At 33.4% G+C, this 14343-nt stretch overlaps 1 protein-coding gene across 1 annotated transcript in view; it reads left to right on the top strand.

Annotated features, from left to right (window-relative positions):
- The window catches only part of LOC145663744 (pickpocket protein 28-like), an 89749-nt gene that overhangs the window by 24480 nt on the left and 50926 nt on the right, over positions 1 to 14343 (top strand). The gene's annotated exons all lie outside the window — the stretch shown is intronic.

Raw genomic sequence — 14343 nt, 5'->3', positions numbered from 1 at the left:
GGTGACCTCTAACAGGTAATCTGTGACCCTTGAAGAAAAAGCTCCCTTTTCAACAGCTTATTGTACACAACTAATTCAGTTGAAGATAATGTTAAAAAAAGCATATGCACAAAGGATCTACCGAACATCCTTTTTAGCAAAACGAAGAGGTCAGCAATATCATCAGAGGTCAAAGGTCACGTAGTTCAAATGTCATATTTGATGTGTTAACAAACAAGAAACTGTAACATTGGAAATAATGCTTTGAAGTGCCATAGAACACATGCATAAAGATCCTTCCAACGAGTGTGTATGGGCATAGGGAAAAGGTTAACAATGTCATAAAAGGTCAAAGGTCACGCAGTTAAAATGTCATGTTTTTAAGTGTTAAAAAGTATGAAACTGCGATGTTGGAAATAAGGATTTGAGCTGCCACTGGACATGCAGAAGGGATCTTCCAATTGGTGTGTGTGTGTGGTCACCAATATCGTAAGGGGTCAAAGGTCACCCAGGTAAAATTTCATGTTTAATGTGTTAGTAAGTATGAAACTGAGACTTTTTAAAATGATTTGAGCTACTATAGAACACATGCATAAATTTCTTTCCAATTGGTGTGTTTGGGAATAGGATAAATGTCAACAAGGTCATAAAAGGTCAAAGGTCACGCAGCTAAAATTTCATGTTTGATGTGTTAGCAAGTATAAAACTGTGACGTTTTAATTACGGATTTGAGCTTGCATAGAGCACATGCAGAAAGGTCCTTCCAAGGGGTGCACATGACCACAATGAAAAGGTCAATATTGCCATAAGGTGAAAAAGCCTAATTTTGTAATTCAGATCCTGCAGGCAACGGTAGGTATCTTTCTGTGATGTTTAAAACAATGAATTGAACATAGTATGAGTCGCACCTTTTGTTAATTATTTAGCTTTGCAAAACTGCATTCAAAATGTTTTTTTTTTCTTCTTTCTTATTGAAACATATTAATAGTACTTCGCAATTTACTGCACGTGATCTCCGTGATGTGCTAAACTTAAGTTCACTCTATGTATAAGAGTCTTTGTGAAGATTTTTTCAAGAGTGTCTGGAGTTATCTGTTCAACGGCACGCTGTATCGATCGTCGAAGTTTAAGTGTTATTGAAGGAGTTTCATAAACTTGTTGCTTAAAGAAAGCTCCATAGAAAGAAGTCGCATGGGGTTAGATCAGTACTTCTAGCTGGCCACTCAACATCAGAAACTATACTTATTAAACGGTTTCCAAACCTTCCTCTTAAAATTTGTAATGTTGCCCTAGTACGATGTGCTGGAGCACCATCCTGTTCAAACCACATATCATTGTGTGGATCAAGATTTAAGCGATCAAGTTCAGGGAAAAGAAATTGTCGCAAAATATTTTGGTATATAAGTTGATTAACGTTTCCTTCCAAGAAAAACGGCCCTATTACACCAGTTGCTGTTCCATCCACACCATAATACCCCTTTGATCTGCACAGAGTTCAAATCATTTTGCCGGTGGACTGGGTCCCAAGAATCGTTCACGTGACGAAAACATCGTTCCATTAAAAAAAGCTTCATCTGACATTATAAGTTGAAATAGAAAGATGGGATTTTCATTTAATCTGTCTATCAACCAGTTACAGAATAAAATTCTGGCACCGAAATCATCATCATATTATTTATATACAATCTTCATACTGTACGTCTTACGCGTTAACCTCAAGCACATGCAATATCCTACTCAGTGAACTTTTTTTAACGCTGAGTGCAACGCTCCGGCGACGGGTTGATTTACTTGTTGAACTAAGCACAGAACGAACCACTTTACGTTTAGTATCCTCGGTAGAGATCCTTACAGGTGGTCCTGCATTTCGTTGTCGCTGAGAAAGATGTTCCTTGCTAAAACAGTTGTTCCGAAACTGTTTGTAAAGATGAAGAATTTGGGTATTGCTTATTTTCACACCCCGCCGTGCAAACGCCTTTCTCCGCCTTTTTGTAACCTACTTCCTACTAAGAACTGTAGGCAAATCGGCACGTTGTTCCTTTGTTAGAGTATAAATTGTGACGTACACAATTACGCACGCACACACCCACATACTTCCAAACACGTAGGTCTATGAGTATAGGGAAAATAAGAAATGCAACAGTTTTTATTTTCTTACACACTCACAAGACACACAAGATTCACAACACACTCACAAAACACACATTCATTTAATTCACATTTCACAAACTCATTTAATTTTAAGCTCAACTCCACACTCCACTGCCTCACTGTCTCTGTCCGACCAGATTATCATTCGACTAAGACCAAACCATCCTTGTGAACGAAACAGACTAATAATTTGACGTGAGTCCAAAACATAAACAGATCGCGTTTATGCTTCATTCACGAAAGGGTATAAATAAACGATAAGAGTGCGTCTCTTCCTATATATGGGGAAGCAATTTTTATTTCCAGTGGAATTATTTTTATTTTTTCTTCTCAATTTCCTAGGTAAGCATCTAGGCAATATTAAAGCTTCCATATTTATTTTTCATGATAATACGGGACATCTTTTTCTCCCCTCAAATTTCACAACACAATGCATTGCTTGGAAACAGTTTATTTTCAATGCATTATCCTATTTGATATGGATACAAAGAAATAACGAACAATCTGTAGTACAGTCTGTTCTCAGGATTTTTTTTTTTTTTTGGAGAACTGAGTGATTTGCATTAAAATGTGATATTTTCATTGGAAAATGCTACTCAAATAATATGTTTTTTAGAATCTATTAGACGAAATAATATCGTGCACCCACTATGATCTAGAATGTCCTGCACACAATAGTGCGCATTAGTAGTTGTGGGCAAACTACTCGCCCAAATGAATATTCATGAGTGTGTACTTTTTTGACATTTTAGCACTTGGTAATACACGTTTTAAAAAATGGATACACCCTTTTTCCCCGCATACTAATGACACATAATGTATGCAGGTGCGGCCGGAGGTAACATGACACATAATAAATTGGTTTCCGGTTAAAAGAAATGTTAATTGGACAAGCAGAATACAGAAAAACCTTTTCGGAAATAAAATATGCAGATCACACACGTAGAACAAGGTAATTCATTAATATTCAGCACATGTAACGCGACAGCTGCTGCTGGAGAACATTCTAGAAATTGTGATTGTTGGAATAGGGGAAAGAACACTCTCGAAACTTCTGGAAAGGTTTCTTGTAGTATACTTGTTCATTTTTTATATGGGAAAGGGACATATTGTAATTGTTGGGAGTATAAGGGGGACGGAACTGTTTGTTTTAATCGGGAATTGATTGCGGATTTTCCGGCATTGAAAAAATGATATGACTCGGTGTACTTTTATGGAATTATAACTTGACTAAGATATAGTATAATGTAATATGTAGGGAATGAACATTTTTCATTGCACCGGGACTCGAATTAGTATTCTCCCACGTGGAGAACCGTACGCTAAATATTTTGCTTGCAGTGCGAACTTGTTACTTATATGTAGCTATGAATTGTGTATGACATAACAGGTATATATAAATTATTGTACAGAAAGTTAGCAGAATGCGCCCCGGGAATCGAACCAGGACTCTTTTACGTGAAAAGCCGTACGACAAACATTTTGCTTAGCAGATGTTGTTACTTATATGTAGCTATGAATTGTGTATGACATAACAGGTATATATAAATTATTGTACAGAAAGTTAGCAGAATGCGCCCCGAGAATCGAACCAGGACTCTTTTACGTGAAAAGCCGTACGACAAACATTTTGCTTAGCAGATGTTGTTACTTATATGTAGCTATGAATTGTGTATGACATAACAGGTATATATAAATTATTGTACAGAAAGTTAGCAGAATGCGCCCCGGGAATCGAACCAGGACTCTTTTACGTGAAAAGCCGTACGACAAACATTTTGCTTAGCAGATGTTGTTACTTATACATAGCTATGAATTGTGTGAGACGTATAACTGGTATTTAGAAAGTATATGGTAAAAATTATTATTATTATTATTGTAAACTATTGTGTTTTTGTTTCATAAACGCTAGTGCAACAATGAGGTTATATGGCGACAGAACGTTTAACGTTACCGCAGATTGAATTTAACGGTTTTTCATGTTGAAAGCTAAGGCAATAAAAAGAGACCCGAGACTGTTTGAACATATTACCCAGGATGAAATGTAGTAGTGAAGTTAAAAGGGAAACTTTATACTTATAGTTTGTAATTGGAAATCGTAATATAGCAAATAATTAATTTTTAATTTTTTATTGTTTTAGGTGGTGAAGGAAATAAAAATCTTAATAGAAACACTGGAGAACAAACCTTATTTTCCTGAATTCTTTGTTGTTGAAATATAGCGGAGGTTTTTTTAGTGAAAAGGAGTTATAGATTGGTCTTAAAATATGGATTTACTGACACCGTTAGATGTTAGTTGTATGAAATATCGAAAATATTGGATAATGTGTGGTATGAATATTGAATACTGAAATATCGACATAAAAGTTATTATAAGTGGCCAACGAATATACTGGCTATACTAAAGGAGACGGTGATGAGAAATTCATGAATATGGTGGAATGAAGAAAGTGGGAAGAAGCATGAGAACCACGACAAAAACCCACGCACATAGTGTTTGTGCACCAAAAAGCTAACTTGAAACAAGCTGGGATTGAACCAAGGACTCTATGCACCAGAGGTGAACGCTGTATTGCGTACTCACCATAGCTTTTTCTATGTATTATATTTGGATGAATAAAAGTACGCATGTATAAGTTGGTGGAACGAGAATGTAGGCGGAAACGGGAGAACTTCACACACAATGCTTAAACTAGAAATACACTTTGATTAAGGTCAAGCATTTTGTTTTAGAAGTGACTTTTTTATGATTAGCGCTATTTAATGTGTATGAAGGAGGAAAGAAACTTACTGTAGCGCTTATTGGAGAATTATACGTTTGATACTCTTTATACAAAACTAGGTGTTTATATAACTTCATACATACTAGTAAAGAAAATATATTTAATAAGACGTAATGTACGTTAGGTACAATTTTGACATTATTTAAACAGTGTAGCTAACGACTCTTTTAAGGCAATACAAGAGACGGACAATTATTTGACAGCGCAGATTGTGATAGTAATGGTGTGCTTGGTTTATTAGGATTAGTCATATGCAGATGGAAACAATTGCTTTAAATAAAGAGATAGCACTTTGAACGTATAGTTTGGTTAAAATTGCTTTACTTTAGAACTCATAACATTAAGTACAAGGTAACCAACACCATTGGCGATAACTATTAGCAGGACTGTGAGCGATGGGAATTAGCGTGTTGGAGAGGCAGATACATTTTGCATACATAATAATAATGAGTATGAATATTTGACTTTGGCACCTAGAAGATTATGCAATCAATATTTTATAAATGTTTTGACGGTTGCATATAATATTTACAGACAGTCTGATACGATTTTGTATTTTATTTGAAGTGTGATTATTGTTTGTTTGAATTAAAAAGGGTATTTTATTTATAGGTCTTGTTTGTAAGTTAGAAAAAAACAAGAACATATTTTTGTAATGGTGTTATAGTCGCTAGAAGCGCAATAATTTAATACCTTCTATTACAGGTAGTAGCTAACATGTTCTTTTACAGTTGAAATAGATATCTGACAATTTAAACTTTAATAAAAACTAGTCTGAATTTCGACAGTTTTAAACTTTATTATAATTGTTACAAATGCATAAGAAAATAGTATTTTAATGTTTTAGTTGTATGCATATACAGTGCAGATATATTTGTGAGTGAATACATGACATATAGTTATAACATATCAGAAGTGATGTACTCCCGAAATTAGATCTTCCTAAACCTTAAATAGATTATATTGTGCAGTTTTCACTTATTGAGTTAAATTTGGTAATTTAAGACGAACTGTGATTTTGCTTTTTACCCACTGCAGTTGTATTGGATTGAAATACTGAACTTACTATATCTGGATTTTTAGTTACTGTTTTACTGGTTCTATGAATGATTTGGGAGGGCTGTTGTTTAAAGTGGAATTTGAACCATTACTAATGCTTGTAACGAGAAAGTATATCTATTGAGAAGTGTAGATTTTCTTTGACGCAGATGAGAAGTAACCTGTGTGTAAGACAGCAATACGAAAACGAATATTTGCACAACGAATTGAATCACTAATGCTCACACCAAGATTTATTTTAACTGTACCTGAGACTTTTGATTGATTAGTAAATGAGTAAATTATATTTTAAAGCGGTGTTGAGATTTATTTCGTATTAGGTTTTTAACTACTGTTTGGATTATTTTTTAAATTTATGTTTTATATAACAACAAGGTTATAAGGAACAGTATATTAACAGTAAAATGGGTTTTGAACCACAATAGGGACAACGTTAATGCAGTTGCTGTTTATATGAACTGTTATGGAAGATTAATTTTCATAGTATATATCATTTCTTTTATATTATCGTAACTGCAAGAGAACTGTATTATAAGACTACCTACCACATGTAAATAATAGTTAGAGCTAAAATACTGAAGTACTGGCAACTGAATTGTCAGTGAGAGTAATGTATTGTTTTAAAGAAATAAATAAATAGATATTAGAAAAATAATCTTAGTTGTTTTCTATGTTATATGAAGAAACTAGTGTTTAAGAAGCAGTGCATTAGAAGAAAAATAATTGGTTTCGAAGAATATGGTAGGAAACTGAAAGTATTTAATACTTAATTTTAGATTATTTTTTTTACAGACATTACCAACGTAACTGAATGATGAACTGTTGTCCATTGAACAAGAGTCACTGAGCTTGATACCTCGTGTTTACTTTATGATATGAAGACTTTAAAACTTTTCTTTTTAAAACTTTTTAAAGAAAATTGTGGTTGCAGTAGGAGAGAAATGCGTGATATACTGTAGAAAAGTTGATGTTACAGTACCCTTGTGCTCCTTTCTTATAAAAAGAAGTTAGTGTACTATTTTGTTGAGAATATAGATGAAAATATTGTAAAATTACATCTTGTTTTGCAAGTAGAATAATACTACTTCAATAATGCTTAAACACAGTGACTGTTAGGATGGATCCACCCTTCAACAAATTTCAGGATGTGCAGACCCTTACTTGGTATATGCTTTTAAAAGAATAAGGCTTAGAGAGCTCAATACTTTGAGGTAAAGGATAAAATGTCTATGAAATGCATAGAAATATACAGGAAAATACTTCTTCTTAAGATGATAACGTGAAATACTTATTCCATTTTATATAGTAAAAGGACAAGATTGTACTTTTGTGAATAATTAACTTGGACTTGAAAATCAAACACAACCCTTTTGTTAGACAACCACTAGAAATCCTATGTATAATGAATTGACACACACTGCAGACACTTTACTTTTATTGATCCTGATAATAAACATTGTATGGTAACCTCTTGAAACTTGTAGACCCACAGTGAGGTATACTCGGATATGGGGAGAGCACTATGACTCAGTGGTAGAACGACATTTTGATGGTCGTGATTTAAAAACGACCAAGTGAACTTTGTGGTGGACAACACCTTTTTTTTTCTCCTGGTACTTCCATTTCCTACAGCATTCATTTATTGGCTTAATTGGCTTATCCCTTAACCTAAAGGACGTTCTTCAGAGTAAGGAAGCTATCATGTTTCATAATATATAGTATAACAGGTACGATTGTCGTTGTATATTAAAGCCTCAACTTCCTCGATAGAATTTTACAACGACAAAAGATTTTGAATTGAATAATAATACGATTTCTATGCCTTGGCGGGCTAAGATCGAACCATGGATTCATCATGCGCCAGAGGTGAAGGATTTGAAGGTGATGAAGAATATTTTATGATTCCACAGTAGTATTAATGATTGTTTGAGATTCTTAATATACTATGTGATACAAAGGTTACATGAATTTTATTTTGTTCTTTTTGGACTAATGTTTAAGAGGACCAGAATGATAGATTTCAAGAACTACCTATGGTGCACGGATTACAGTTTTAATTTTACAGCTTTATACACATGCATTCAAAATTATAAGGCCATTAGATTTTTGTATAAGACTCTTGTTGGACTTGACTTGATTTGAGTTTAACATCTCTTTTCACCAGCGAGGCTATATGAGACGTGGACCTACTGATTAATGTGGAATCCGAACCACATGAGCTCCCGCCGGGAATCGAACCTGGGTAGACTTTTGTTGGAATAAATGCTTTCGCTGGAACTTTTTTTTTAATTTAATGTAAAACTTTAAACATAATGAAGAAAATAAGAACATACTGAGGTGAAATAAACTTGAAAACTCCCACCGTGCAAAAGAATTAAGGAAAACAGCTTCTGTTTCAAGCTGAGACTATCCATGGTTGAGATTGACCACCAAATATAACGATTATTTTTCTCAGATGATGAGTTTGTATGCTTATGCCAATAGCTAAAACTGGAAAAGTGAACCAGGTAGTGTTTGCAAAATGGTATTACATGGTTTAATCTCAGAACATGTGCCATTGTGATGGACAAAAATTCCATGGGTAGTGGTGCTGGTGGACAACAACAACTTCACGAAACATCTGTTGGTATTAAAATTAACGATACATGAACTTTCAAAAGACGAAATGTTTCTTTATCTGGACTGTTAATACTTTTTTGAAATTTCATCGGAACAAGCATTCAACGTAAACTATAATAAACGAACGAACTATCTAGTTGCATTATAGGAGGGCGATACAGGTGTGGATGAAAAGTTTATGTATTGATTTTGAATACGAGTTGTGTGCGAGTAATTCAATTTTATTTAACTTTTAATATTAGAGATTATTTTATACGACCATTTAATATTTTATTATTTCTTATACATATTCGCTTTCATCATTTGTCCATTGTAATGTTAGTAGAAAAAAAAATGTTTTATTTAACAACATGAGCACGAAAACCCACAAGAAAAATATTAGACAACATTCATAATTATCACTGTACGGAATACTTCTTTAAATGGAAACAGTTTGATCCATTGATAGAGTGCACCCATCTGGCACGAGGATCCCTAGTTCAATCCCAAGACCGTGACAATTTGTGATGGACAACACCCTGTGGATATTCTCGGGGTTCTCCATTTCCTACCACTTTCTTCATATTCAACATTTTTACAATCATTATCCATTCAACATTGCCTACTTGTAAAATGTCTCGAGTAGATGAGTATATAAGACTCATGCCAGAACAAAATGTTTTCTCTTTGCTCTCAAGCCAGAAAAAAAAGCAGAAACTCATATCTACATGCCAGAATAAGTGTTTTCGCTTTGCTCTCAAGCCAGAAAAGAAGAAACTCGTATCCACGAAACTTGTGAAATTTGGCGAGTAGCAACTCGAGAAATTTCACTTCGTGGATACGAGTTTCTTCTTTTCTGGCTTGAGAGCAAAGCGAAAACACTTATTCTGGCATGTAGATATGAGTTTCTGCTTTTTTTTCTGGCTTGAGAGCAAAGAGAAAACATTTTGTTCTGGCATGAGTCTTATATACTCATCTACTCGAGACATTTTACAAGTAGGTAATGTTGAATGGATAATGATTGTAAAAATGTTGAATATGAAGAAAGTGGTAGGAAATGGAGAACCCCGAGAATATCCACAGGGTGTTGTCCATCACAAATTGTCACGGTCTTGGGATTGAACTAGGGATCCTCGTGCCAGATGGGTGCACTCTATCAATGGATCAAACTGTTTCCATTTAAAGAAGTATTCCGTACAGTGATAATTATGAATGTTGTCTAATATTTTTCTTGTGGGTTTTCGTGCTCATGTTGTTAAATAAAACATTTTTTTTTCTACTAACATTACAATGGACAAATGATGAAAGCGAATATGTATAAGAAATAATAAAATATTAAATGGTCGTATAAAATAATCTCTAATATTAAAAGTTAAATAAAATTGAATTACTCGCACACAACTCGTATTCAAAATCAATACATAAACTTTTCATCCACACCTGTATCGCCCTCCTATAATGCAACTAGATAGTTCGTTCGTTTATTATAGTTTACGTTGAATGCTTGTTCCGATGAAATTTCAAAAAAGTATTAACAGTCCAGATAAAGAAACATTTCGTCTTTTGAAAGTTCATGTATCGTTAATTTTAATACCAACAGATGTTTCGTGAAGTTGTTGTTGTCCACCAGCACCACTACCCATGGAATTTTTGTCCATCACAATGGCACATGTTCTGAGATTAAACCATGTAATACCATTTTGCAAACACTACCTGGTTCACTTTTCCAGTTTTAGCTATTGGCATAAGCATACAAACTCATCATCTGAGAAAAATAATCGTTATATTTGGTGGTCAATCTCAACCATGGATAGTCTCAGCTTGAAACAGAAGCTGTTTTCCTTAATTCTTTTGCACGGTGGGAGTTTTCAAGTTTATTTCACCTCAGTATGTTCTTATTTTCTTCATTATGTTTAAAGTTTTACATTAAATTAAAAAAAAAGTTCCAGCGAAAGCATTTATTCCAACAAAAGTCTACCCAGGTTCGATTCCCGGCGGGAGCTCATGTGGTTCGGATTCCACATTAATCAGTAGGTCCACGTCTCATATAGCCTCGCTGGTGAAAAGAGATGTTAAACTCAAATCAAGTCAAGTCCAACAAGAGTCTTATACAAAAATCTAATGGCCTTATAATTTTGAATGCATGTGTATAAAGCTGTAAAATTAAAACTGTAATCCGTGCACCATAGGTAGTTCTTGAAATCTATCATTCTGGTCCTCTTAAACATTAGTCCAAAAAGAACAAAATAAAATTCATGTAACCTTTGTATCACATAGTATATTAAGAATCTCAAACAATCATTAATACTACTGTGGAATCATAAAATATTCTTCATCACCTTCAAATCCTTCACCTCTGGCGCATGATGAATCCATGGTTCGATCTTAGCCCGCCAAGGCATAGAAATCGTATTATTATTCAATTCAAAATCTTTTGTCGTTGTAAAATTCTATCGAGGAAGTTGAGGCTTTAATATACAACGACAATCGTACCTGTTATACTATATATTATGAAACATGATAGCTTCCTTACTCTGAAGAACGTCCTTTAGGTTAAGGGATAAGCCAATTAAGCCAATAAATGAATGCTGTAGGAAATGGAAGTACCAGGAGAAAAAAAAAGGTGTTGTCCACCACAAAGTTCACTTGGTCGTTTTTAAATCACGACCATCAAAATGTCGTTCTACCACTGAGTCATAGTGCTCTCCCCATATCCGAGTATACCTCACTGTGGGTCTACAAGTTTCAAGAGGTTACCATACAATGTTTATTATCAGGATCAATAAAAGTAAAGTGTCTGCAGTGTGTGTCAATTCATTATACATAGGATTTCTAGTGGTTGTCTAACAAAAGGGTTGTGTTTGATTTTCAAGTCCAAGTTAATTATTCACAAAAGTACAATCTTGTCCTTTTACTATATAAAATGGAATAAGTATTTCACGTTATCATCTTAAGAAGAAGTATTTTCCTGTATATTTCTATGCATTTCATAGACATTTTATCCTTTACCTCAAAGTATTGAGCTCTCTAAGCCTTATTCTTTTAAAAGCATATACCAAGTAAGGGTCTGCACATCCTGAAATTTGTTGAAGGGTGGATCCATCCTAACAGTCACTGTGTTTAAGCATTATTGAAGTAGTATTATTCTACTTGCAAAACAAGATGTAATTTTACAATATTTTCATCTATATTCTCAACAAAATAGTACACTAACTTCTTTTTATAAGAAAGGAGCACAAGGGTACTGTAACATCAACTTTTCTACAGTATATCACGCATTTCTCTCCTACTGCAACCACAATTTTCTTTAAAAAGTTTTAAAAAGAAAAGTTTTAAAGTCTTCATATCATAAAGTAAACACGAGGTATCAAGCTCAGTGACTCTTGTTCAATGGACAACAGTTCATCATTCAGTTACGTTGGTAATGTCTGTAAAAAAAATAATCTAAAATTAAGTATTAAATACTTTCAGTTTCCTACCATATTCTTCGAAACCAATTATTTTTCTTCTAATGCACTGCTTCTTAAACACTAGTTTCTTCATATAACATAGAAAACAACTAAGATTATTTTTCTAATATCTATTTATTTATTTCTTTAAAACAATACATTACTCTCACTGACAATTCAGTTGCCAGTACTTCAGTATTTTAGCTCTAACTATTATTTACATGTGGTAGGTAGTCTTATAATACAGTTCTCTTGCAGTTACGATAATATAAAAGAAATGATATATACTATGAAAATTAATCTTCCATAACAGTTCATATAAACAGCAACTGCATTAACGTTGTCCCTATTGTAGTTCAAAACCCATTTTACTGTTAATATACTGTTCCTTATAACCTTGTTGTTATATAAAACATAAATTTAAAAAATAATCCAAACAGTAGTTAAAAACCTAATACGAAATAAATCTCAACACCGCTTTAAAATATAATTTACTCATTTACTAATCAATCAAAAGTCTCAGGTACAGTTAAAATAAATCTTGGTGTGAGCATTAGTGATTCAATTCGTTGTGCAAATATTCGTTTTCGTATTGCTGTCTTACACACAGGTTACTTCTCATCTGCGTCAAAGAAAATCTACACTTCTCAATAGATATACTTTCTCGTTACAAGCATTAGTAATGGTTCAAATTCCACTTTAAACAACAGCCCTCCCAAATCATTCATAGAACCAGTAAAACAGTAACTAAAAATCCAGATATAGTAAGTTCAGTATTTCAATCCAATACAACTGCAGTGGGTAAAAAGCAAAATCACAGTTCGTCTTAAATTACCAAATTTAACTCAATAAGTGAAAACTGCACAATATAATCTATTTAAGGTTTAGGAAGATCTAATTTCGGGAGTACATCACTTCTGATATGTTATAACTATATGTCATGTATTCACTCACAAATATATCTGCACTGTATATGCATACAACTAAAACATTAAAATACTATTTTCTTATGCATTTGTAACAATTATAATAAAGTTTAAAACTGTCGAAATTCAGACTAGTTTTTATTAAAGTTTAAATTGTCAGATATCTATTTCAACTGTAAAAGAACATGTTAGCTACTACCTGTAATAGAAGGTATTAAATTATTGCGCTTCTAGCGACTATAACACCATTACAAAAATATGTTCTTGTTTTTTTCTAACTTACAAACAAGACCTATAAATAAAATACCCTTTTTAATTCAAACAAACAATAATCACACTTCAAATAAAATACAAAATCGTATCAGACTGTCTGTAAATATTATATGCAACCGTCAAAACATTTATAAAATATTGATTGCATAATCTTCTAGGTGCCAAAGTCAAATATTCATACTCATTATTATTATGTATGCAAAATGTATCTGCCTCTCCAACACGCTAATTCCCATCGCTCACAGTCCTGCTAATAGTTATCGCCAATGGTGTTGGTTACCTTGTACTTAATGTTATGAGTTCTAAAGTAAAGCAATTTTAACCAAACTATACGTTCAAAGTGCTATCTCTTTATTTAAAGCAATTGTTTCCATCTGCATATGACTAATCCTAATAAACCAAGCACACCATTACTATCACAATCTGCGCTGTCAAATAATTGTCCGTCTCTTGTATTGCCTTAAAAGAGTCGTTAGCTACACTGTTTAAATAATGTCAAAATTGTACCTAACGTACATTACGTCTTATTAAATATATTTTCTTTACTAGTATGTATGAAGTTATATAAACACCTAGTTTTGTATAAAGAGTATCAAACGTATAATTCTCCAATAAGCGCTACAGTAAGTTTCTTTCCTCCTTCATACACATTAAATAGCGCTAATCATAAAAAAGTCACTTCTAAAACAAAATGCTTGACCTTAATCAAAGTGTATTTCTAGTTTAAGCATTGTGTGTGAAGTTCTCCCGTTTCCGCCTACATTCTCGTTCCACCAACTTATACATGCGTACTTTTATTCATCCAAATATAATACATAGAAAAAGCTATGGTGAGTACGCAATACAGCGTTCACCTCTGGTGCATAGAGTCCTTGGTTCAATCCCAGCTTGTTTCAAGTTAGCTTTTTGGTGCACAAACACTATGTGCGTGGGTTTTTGTCGTGGTTCTCATGCTTCTTCCCACTTTCTTCATTCCACCATATTCATGAATTTCTCATCACCGTCTCCTTTAGTATAGCCAGTATATTCGTTGGCCACTTATAATAACTTTTATGTCGATATTTCAGTATTCAATATTCATACCACACATTATCCAATATTTTCGATATTTCATACAACTAACAT

The sequence above is a fragment of the Thermobia domestica genome, chromosome 11 (assembly GCF_964235325.1).
Source record: "Thermobia domestica chromosome 11, izTheDome1.hap1.1, whole genome shotgun sequence".
NCBI classification, from domain to species: Eukaryota; Metazoa; Arthropoda; class Insecta; order Zygentoma; family Lepismatidae; genus Thermobia; species Thermobia domestica.
The sequence above is the reverse complement of the archived record's forward strand: the minus strand, read 5'-3'. Positions and strand labels throughout refer to the sequence as shown.